This window comes from Uloborus diversus, chromosome 9 (assembly GCF_026930045.1).
Source record: "Uloborus diversus isolate 005 chromosome 9, Udiv.v.3.1, whole genome shotgun sequence".
Taxonomy (NCBI): domain Eukaryota; kingdom Metazoa; phylum Arthropoda; class Arachnida; order Araneae; family Uloboridae; genus Uloborus; species Uloborus diversus.
This window is the reverse complement of record NC_072739.1, coordinates 54,780,494-54,789,627: the sequence shown is the minus strand read 5'-3', so window position 1 is coordinate 54,789,627 and position 9,134 is coordinate 54,780,494.

Sequence of the window (9,134 nt, the reverse complement as noted above, 5' to 3'; positions counted from 1 at the left end):
ATTTTCTCTCTTTTCTTTTTTTGTAACATAGATACAGCATACGCAACTTTCAAGAGAAACAATATTAACTTTAGTGTCAAAATAAACCGTATATCGCTTTTCCAACCTCATGCCGTTATGTATAAGCTTTGGAAAAAGCAGCAATAAATAGTTGGATACTGTGGCAATAAATATTGAAAGTTCAGAGATTGGTAATAAAATGATATGTATGACTTATTAAGAACGTGAGTAAATAGCAAAAGTAGTACTTCCTTGCAAATGAAGAAATTCACAGGACATCAGTGGACGCCCAAAAACAGAAGCACAACCTTAGATATTGGGCTTTGGGTGGGGGGGGAGCACCTTCATTGGAGTCTCAAGCAATTCTCACTAATCCTTGAATGCTTATGAAAATACGAAGGTTGCTAATGAGCCACAAGTAAGTCCGTCGTCATTTGGGGGGTTCGGGGCCTGGGCGCGCATAAGCAAAATTTTAAGGGGGGAGGGGGTCATATATTTTTTCCATGGTTTAGTAAGGTACTTTCCGCATAGAAACCGATTTCAGTAAAGATTAGTGTTATTAAAATTTGACATTTTTAATAATTTATTCATTAATGGCTGGAGAAATGTTTTTTACTTTCTTGCTAGAAAAAAAGTACTAAAAGCAAGGAAGTTCTAATTTCCAAGGTGGGGCTTGAGCCCCCACTTGCCCCCCCCCCCCCCCTCCATGTGGAAGAAAGAGAGGAAGGTCGAAAGTCCCCCTTGGTTTGGAAAAATAATGCTTTTTATTAGTTATAAGTGGATAGCGGGCGTGTTTTTCGTTGTATTCCCCAAGTCAATTCCAATTGAGTGCACCCCCCTCCCTCCATGTCAAATTTCGAAATGAAGGACCGCAGAAAAATATTTCTGATTGTGCTGCCTCCTAATAGAGAATATGTTAGAATTTTTCCCCCCTTCCACTTCAAAGAAAACGCAAACCTACCTGGACTTAAAGCTACCCACCGATTTGTTACGTTAAACTATTATTTATTAATTTATTGCAGCGAAAAGGCAAGGAGCAAGTTACTACTTCATTAAGTTATTTACTTAGCCCAATTTATATAATATGTGCATATAAGTATACAAAGGGCAAATGTATGTTCAAACTGACAAACTAAAGAAATTCCTATCCTCTCCAACTCCATGATTAACAGACATTAAATTAACGTGACTAGGGGTGCCCCCCCCTCCCCGTTTAAAAATTCCCTACTCTTGATTTTCTCCTGCAATAGAAACTGAGTATTTTCCGCATCGTTCCCTTGGTTTTTTTTTTTTTTTTTTTGAAATGACGAGCCTGTCAGGTGCTTGTACAATCAAAACAGCCTTCATTTAAAAAAAAAAAAAAATAATTTAAATTTTTGGCATCTTGAATTCAAATTATGTTTTTCGCAATCACGAGCGTGTGTGTTTGTGTAGGCGCATGTGTGTGGGTGCATAAGTGTATGTATGCATGCGTGTGAGTGAGTGTGTGTTGTGTACGTGCGTGTGCGTGTAGGTGTTCGTGTGTGTGTAGGCGTTCGTGTTGTGTGTGTGTGTAGGCGTTCGTGTGTGTGTGGGACATGGACGCCACTGCCCAGCAAAAGTGGATTTCGGGGGACAGTGCTCAGGACCAGCCCCGCCGCCGCCGGTGGACGGTGGTGCTGCAAGCCTGGTCCAAGCTGAAAAAGGAACCACAACGCCAAAGACAGTCAAGTGAAAGCAATAAGCAATCGTGATTGCTCAAAAAATCAAAACTATGACTTTTTAGTAATTAAAAAAAAAAACGTTTAATACAGAAAAATGTTCATATAGCAAACGGATTAAGGAGAAAAAAAAAAAAAAAACGATAACAATTGTTTAAAATAGAAAAGAATTTTCCAAGTAATGTGTTTCATATGAGACATGATAGAATTCTGAATAGATTAAAATTTGACAAACTCTTAATAAAACACTATGTGAAACATAATGTTAAATATTATTCTTAATAAAACTATTTAATATATAAAGCTGAATAATTTTCTTGTAAATATACAGGCGTCTCTCGTATTCGTTCCGTGTAGTATCGAAATCGTGTTATACGAGACTTTTTTAAACTTATTAACATATTTTTCACACTAATTAATCATGTACATAGTAAAAATCATGTCAATATGTATCATGTTGTATCGAAACCATGTTATACGAGACTTAGAAATAATGTAAATCAAAGCATGTCTATCGTGTTATATCGAAACCAAGTTTCATGAAAAACAAAGTAAAACCTCATTAGAGTTATCAAACATTAACAGAATGTATTAAACAAAAAAGAAAAATCTTCTTTATTAAAGATAACTTTCGTGTTATATCAAAACCATGAAGTATTAAATTGAAGTTTCGTACTGTGTAATATCGAAACCGTGTTGTGCAAGTACCGTATTATTCGAGGGACGAATGTACTACAGTAAATTTGTTAAAATCGAACGTCAATTACATTGATTGTATTATAAAATAAAACCTGCTAAGTGTGAAGCATATGCAAAATATAATGCTGTGGTTTTTTTTTTAATTTAGAAGCAAAATTGCCCATTTATAATTGTAATGTGTGTTGTTTAAATGCTAACATTAAAAAACACAATTACAGCATATAACCAAATCCAGAATAAAACATTCATAAAAATTGGATGGTATGATAAATTGAGGAATGTCACCACATGCTTTTCAGCACTTATTCAGCATGGTGCGAATATTTTTAATGCTCTAGCTCAAATGTTCTTGACATTGAAATATGAATATAGCTTAAAATTACTCCTCTGTTAATTTGAAAGGATGATCTTTTTAAAATCCCCAACGGAAAATACATGCCTAATGACTATCATGCTAAACTTGTTACCAAACTACTATATTATTTTTACCATTAACTACTAATATAGTGCTTTTGTAGAAAACAATAAATTAAAGTACAAGAAAAATATATTTGACCCAAAGAAAGGCAATCATTTTCTCTTTTAACTATAGCTTTGAAATTTAATATTTAAATACATAATTGAAAAAACAATATATGTCATTGCTTTGATGGGATTTTTTGAAACATATCAATACCATAAAGCATATATACCACTACTTATTATACACTAAGGTTTTGCTGATACCTTTTACTTAAAATGCAATGTTGATTTAATGCTCATTTTCTTTTTGATTCTCCTCACTAGAATACTTTGCTTAATTTCTACTTTCCTCATACCCCTTAATTTCTTACACCATAAAATTACAGACAGTGATCTCTAAGTTTTAATGCCAGCATGCCAAAGAAGTTTTGTAAATGTTTTTCTTTTGACATTTATGAAACTTTTGCACCAGGAAAAACTTTAGAGTACTGAGCTAACTACAGGAATAACTTAGAGAAGCATATTCATTCTTGGTATGATAACAGCAAGAATTTGTTTTAAAACAGAATAATACAGATTTTTTTTAAGCCGGCCGTGTTACAATTCTAAGCAAAATAATTGTACCAGAAATAAAATATATCTGTGACCAAGTAAAAATGTTCAAACCAAACTTTTTATCTCAAGGAAAATTAAGCCTAAAAAATGTTAGCATTTATAAAGAGGTTTTTAGTCATAAATTAAGTGACAACATCCCTTTATATTAATTCTGTAAATGCTTTTTATTACATCAGACACAAGAATCATATATTTAGACTACACTATATGACTGATGTTGAATGCACTTGAATTTTAACAAGTCGGTTTTAAAGCATTATTGCCAGAAAAATTAGTACTTCACAGCAGACTTCAATAAAGTAACTGTTGTGCAAGTTCTAAATTCAACTAGTATGCTTTAAGTTTCAATAACCTCATCCATCTTCTCATTATTCAGGATCAAACAATTGACATCTTGGTAAACTAACATGGAACCCTTCTGAAAAATAGATACATTAATAAACAAAAAATGTATTCATAATTCACAATACAAATTGAACATTCAACTTTGGGCCACATTGAAATAATTATTTTTATACTTATATTCACAGGAAGTTTGTGCATCAGATGAACTTAAAACTGATTTCTGGCTGCAAAGCATAGACCCACCATTTCAAAGATTCTAATGGTTGTTCTTGTTCATTGAAAGGTACAGTTAAAGCATTATTACCAGCAAAATTAAGACTTTGCAGCAGACTTTAATAAAGTAACTGTCATGCAAAGTCTAAATTCAACTAGTGTTGTGCTTTAAGTTTCCATCCTCTTGCTATTCAGGATCAAACAATTGCCATCTTGGTAAACTAACATGGAGGAACGCTTCTGAAAAATATACAATAAGCAAAAAATGTATTCATAGTTCACAATACAAATTGAACATTCAACTTTGGGCACATTGAAATAATTATTTTTATACTTATCCCACAGGAAGTTTGTGCATCAGATGAACTTAATACTGATTTCTGACTGCAAAGCATAGACCCAGCATTTCAAAGATTCTAATGGTTGTTCTTGTTCATTGAAAGGTACAGTTAAAGCATTATTACCAGCAAAATTAAGACTTTGCAGCAGACTTTAATAAAGTAACTGTCATGCAAAGTCTAAATTCAACTAGTGTTGTGCTTTAAGTTTCCATCCTCTTGCTATTCAGGATCAAACAATTGACATTTTGGTAAACTAACATGGAGGAACCCTTCTGAAAAATATACAATAAGCGAAAAATGTATTCATAATACAAATAGAACATTAAACTTTGGGCACACTGAAATAAAGCATTTTTATACACATGTCCGCAGGAATTTTGTGCATCAGATGAACTTGGAACTGATGACTGACCAGTGAAAAACCCACAATCTCAAAGATTTCAATCATTGCTCTAACAATGACTGCTCACTGAAAGGTGAACTTATACTTCAGGTTCTATTGACAAATGTACCAGGTGCCCTACTAATTTGATAGAATAGTGTTTCATGCTTAAATAATTTAGCTCTTAGCAAACTACCAAAATCTTTAATTTGTTGCTAGACAAAGTTAAAGTTCAGTAGAGATTAAAAATCTGGCATAATTTTAAGTAATGAATTAAACAGCTAAATAGTTTCAACTATGTAAGGATTAGGAAATAAGTATTTTACTCATGATAAACACCTATTTGTTACACATTTATAATTTTGGATAAGAATAATACCTAAAATGCATGAATTTTGACAGAAAATTAAACAGCATACTGATTTCTGACACTAAGAATATGAAAATTAATAAATGTTCATTTTTGGCACACCCGGGAAGGCTAATAGGGAGAATATTCAACAAGAAGAAAAGATATGATGGTTGAAGGGAAGGGGACTTAACAGGAAGAACCTTTACAGAGTTAATTTTTGAAAATAATATTTTGCCGGGAAATTGAACAGTTAAAGGGCTATTCCACGGAAAACGGTAATTTTTTCCCGCACGTGACGCTTCGTATATATTTCATAAAAAATAATAATTTAAAAGGATAATTAACAAAATTTTGTTGCTTAAGACATCACAAATGCACGAGGGACTTCTTTACAGGGGTGATTGTGACTCCATGAAAAAATACCTGAACTTTTTTTTCCCCAAGAAGAAAAAGTGTTTTGATGGTCATATATATATACATTATGTGTATGTACACATTATATTATGTATATAAATCATTTATATACATAATTATTTGTTGGGGCTAAAACTTGAAGTTTTAATTGGACTTAATACGTCCATGTGCATGGTGGGAATTAAATTCTTTTAATTTTTCTCATTTCTTAAATTTTTTCAAGGATTCTTGTTATCTAGCTTTTATTCAATCCCCCACCCCAGCTGTTCTTCGATAATTACCATAGAGTTTACAAACCATGACCGTAGCTTAAGCTTTATACCAAACAAAACGTCTTCAATTTGGACTTTTGGCATTTCATTAATCTCCCTAAATTTTACAAAAGTGGGTTTTTCTGAAAATATAGAAGTTACGGTATTTTTGAAGATGAAGATACCGGAATTCAAGATGAAAATACCGGAACACAATCACCCCTGTCTTTAGCCAAAACTTTCTTCGAAAATTATTTTTTATGAAATACAGAAACTGTCACGTGCAGGACAAAATGACCATTTTCAATGGAATAGGCATAGACATATTTTTTTTTTCAATGGTTTAAATAATTATTTCTAAACTTATGAGATATGTTTCCTTTACATTAGAACCATAGCTTTCAAAATCTGCAATTTGTTTCGTCATTGCTGTATTAATAGAGCAAAAATACTAGCTTATCCACAAGCAAGTTACCAGAGGTTGACTTTAGATGTCCCGCACGCGACGCATGTAAATAAATTTTAATTTAAATAACAAAATTGTTTCAGAAGTATCTTTGTATCAAATTTAAAGATTAAAAAAATTGCTTACCCCAGTTTCATTAAAACATTAAGAGATATGACGAAATGTTAATGAAATTTAAGCGTATTTTTGTCCCACATGTGACGGAGGTATGGCCCTAAATGGTTTCAACTATGCAACAGGAAAAGAAAATAAATGTCAGAATGAAGTCATTTGATGCTCAACTACACAGGAGACAGAAAGAATCCTTACTCAAGACTTGATATCTGAAAGAAAGTTAATTTTGGCAGAAAATTAAATTTGCTGCTAAATATTCCTAATTGTTCAAGGAACAAAAATGCTTTACAGTACAATTTTCAATAGCGTTCATTAGAAACACATCTTTGAACGCTAATGGCCTAACAGGAGGAATCTGCCCTTAAGAATACATGACAGGAATAAATTTAATTCTGGCAGTAGTTAAATTAATTATACATCAAAATAGTTTTACTAAATGAAGGAAATTAAACAATTTACTCACGATAACAGATTTCTAGTTGACGCAAATCTACGCACGCTAAAGGCTGACAGGAACAATTCTGACAAAAGTCAACACGTCTGAGAAAAATGATTGTTAATTTTGGATAATTAAGCAACTCAGTAGCTTTAATTATGCAAGGAAAAGGAAACATCTAAATGTTTCACAAAGGATAAACGTTTAATGATGTGAATACATGCACGCTTACAGGAAGAATCCTTAAGGACGTCTTAAAGAAATGTACGTTAATTTAGGCGGGAAATTAAAAGAAGCCTAATAGTTTCGATTATCCAAGGGGGGGGGGGGGGAAGCAAAAATCTCAAGCACACGAGAAACGTTTATTTAATGCACACCTATGCAAGCTAACGTCTAACAACAATTTCCCATATTATATTAGATATCTGAAAGACGTCTAATTATGGCATAAATAAATATAAATTTTGTCCGGATTGAAAGTACAGATGCACAGAATGATAATCTAGAAACAAACCTAAGGCCTAGCCATAATAAATCTTAATACATGCTTTTAATTTCATGACCGTTGTACTGTCCAATTACAGATTGCATGGTTTTCAAACGTCCAGATCAACGAATCTATATGTGAATAAGGGGGAAAAGAAAAAATTTGAAGCGCGTATTCCGCTCATTTGATGAGACTTTGCTTCTGCAAAAGCTGACATCGGTAAAAAATAATAAATTTATCTATTTCCGGCTGTAAAACGGTGTTTGTCATTCCATACAATCCGTGGTCAGACAGTAAGCATAAATAAAGGAACATGCTCTTTTTTCAAAATAAAAAAAACAAAAAGATACAACTTAATATAGTCACATCCAAGAAAATGTTTCACTTACTTTCATGCATATTTAATTGTAAAAATCACATCATAATAAATACATTAACACATTACTCATCACTGCATTCTTCAAGCCATTTTTTAAACTACGCACGAGGTACAGGAAGAATCCTTGTCGCCAAGTCTGAGAATGATATCATTTAGCGCCAAAATATAGGGTTGCCTCCCGTTTATCTGTCAGGATCGTTCCTGCATTGACCGATTTCCTGTTTCTTTCACAAAGTTGCCATGCCGTTTGCCACCATACAAATACAGAATGAAAGTAGCGTCATCATGATCACGTGACATCCGGTTCCGTAAGTGGTCTTGGTTAAAGTTATACAGATTCACGTCGAAATTGGTCAAAAAACGTTTTTCGATGTTTGCAATTTTTTCAATTTTACTACTGATTTCTATACAAATAAGAATATCGCTATATTTTCGTATAATAAAATGACATATTGATTTCAAACGTAAAAATAAGCAGTAAAAACTTCGAGGCATTTCTTTTAGTGATTGTTTCGATATCTGCAGCTTCAAAGTTTTTTTTTTCTTTTAATAATCTGCCAATGAAAATATACCTAAGCAAAAGTATATTTATTTTCCTCATTTGATTTAAAACAGCTTAAATATGAAATTTTTAAAAAAATGTCGAAATAAAAACATATTTCGGCACAGAACTATGTTTAGAAAACCATATGGGGATTATTTTATAGATTGATGTCGAAGTATGTCGGTGTCACAATATTTTCTTTCGACATTAAACGACTTTTTTCGACGTTCGCAAAATTTTTCTATTTTTCTCCTAAATTGCGTATTTATAAGAAAATTACGAAATAAACGCTTTTAATTATGGCTAACTATTTTTAAAAAATCGAAACAAGAAGTAAAAACCACTTTTTATATAAAGCCAGTGAAAAAAATATACTTCGACATAGTTCTATATTTTAAAAACTGTATCCGTTATCAATCGGGATTCAAAACGTCGGTCTATGTCGGTCCTACGTCGTTCTATATTATTGTGCTACTAGGGTAGAGCGCCTAATATTAAAGTACCGTTAATAACTCGAAGTCCCAAGAGACGGGCTAAATGGTTCGAGTTATTGATAGTTCGAGCTATGGGAAGTTTTTTTCTCATGAGGTAATGAATAGTGGTTCTTTATTTTAATCACACAAATCAAACTGTTTGAAACCCGTCAAAACACTGGAAACTTTCAGCTTTGCAGGAAGCAAATAAAAAATTGTTCAGTTTGAGTTTTTCTAATAATCAATTTAATATAGATCAATATAGATCTTCACACATTGCAGTAAAAATACAAAGCTGATGAAATTAAGGTGAATGTTTCCAGCTCGTAAATACCTCGCACAAAATGTGTTTACTACATAATATTCATTAAGATTCAATCCTTTCGCTTTAAAGCATTGGCTTTGATTCGACGATCAGGACCTTTAGAAATTTGAACATCTTTATTTCTGACATCTTATTT